This window comes from Schistocerca serialis, chromosome 12 (assembly GCF_023864345.2).
Source record: "Schistocerca serialis cubense isolate TAMUIC-IGC-003099 chromosome 12, iqSchSeri2.2, whole genome shotgun sequence".
Taxonomy (NCBI): domain Eukaryota; kingdom Metazoa; phylum Arthropoda; class Insecta; order Orthoptera; family Acrididae; genus Schistocerca; species Schistocerca serialis.
Window position 1 is genome coordinate 58157623 of NC_064649.1, and position 941 is coordinate 58158563.

Genomic DNA, 941 nt, shown 5'->3' on the forward strand with positions numbered 1-941 from the left:
CGACTTAACTTCTGAGGTCATCTGTCCCCTAGAACTTAGAACTAATTAAACCTAACTACCTAAGGACATCACACACATCCATGCCCCAGGCAGGATTCGAACCTGCGACCGCAGCAGTCGCGCGGTTCTGGACTGAAGCGCCTAGAACCGCGCGGCCAATCCGGCCGGCCGCGTTACCAATATAAAAACCTAAACAGCCTACTTACGTATTCATAGATGCTTACAGGGAGCTGGCAGTGAACAAAAGCACGTCGATTCGTTGAGCGAGTCGGCTGTCATCATCGCAACAACGTCGTTCAAAGTTGTTCGATATCTCTCGTGCTGGCCCGCCGCATATAGCCGTGACTCCTGCAATGTTGGAACGTGTGGACACCCTCATTCAAGCTGATCGATGGAGCACAAACAAACATCTCGCTGCTCAACTGGACGTTTCTATTGGCAGTGCTGGCACACTCGTTCACCATTTGGGATACTCAAAATGGAGAATAATATATTGCATTGAAACCCTGAATAAAGCCAACCTGATTTCGGAAAAGAAAGTGTTGCGTTACGTATTGAAAGCCCCTCGTGTTGTCATTGCTTTTCAATTGTTTTTTGTAATGAATCAACCGAATTAATTGACTCTTGTTTCATTCAATAGTCATTTAATTCGTAATTCGTTAGTTTGGAGGGTGTTTAATGGACTTACGTCAGACACTCTGTGACCAAAATGGTACTGAAACGGAGGATGACAGACTGAAGGCCGAAATACTAAATGTCTTTTTCCAGAGCTGTTTCACAGAGGAAGACTGCACTGTAGTTCCTTCTCCAGATTGTCGCACAGATGACAAAATGGTAGATATCGAAATAGACGACAGAGGGATAGGGAAACAATTAAAATCGCTCAAAAGAGGAAAGGCCGCTGAACCTGATGGGATACCAGTTCGATTTTACACAGAGTA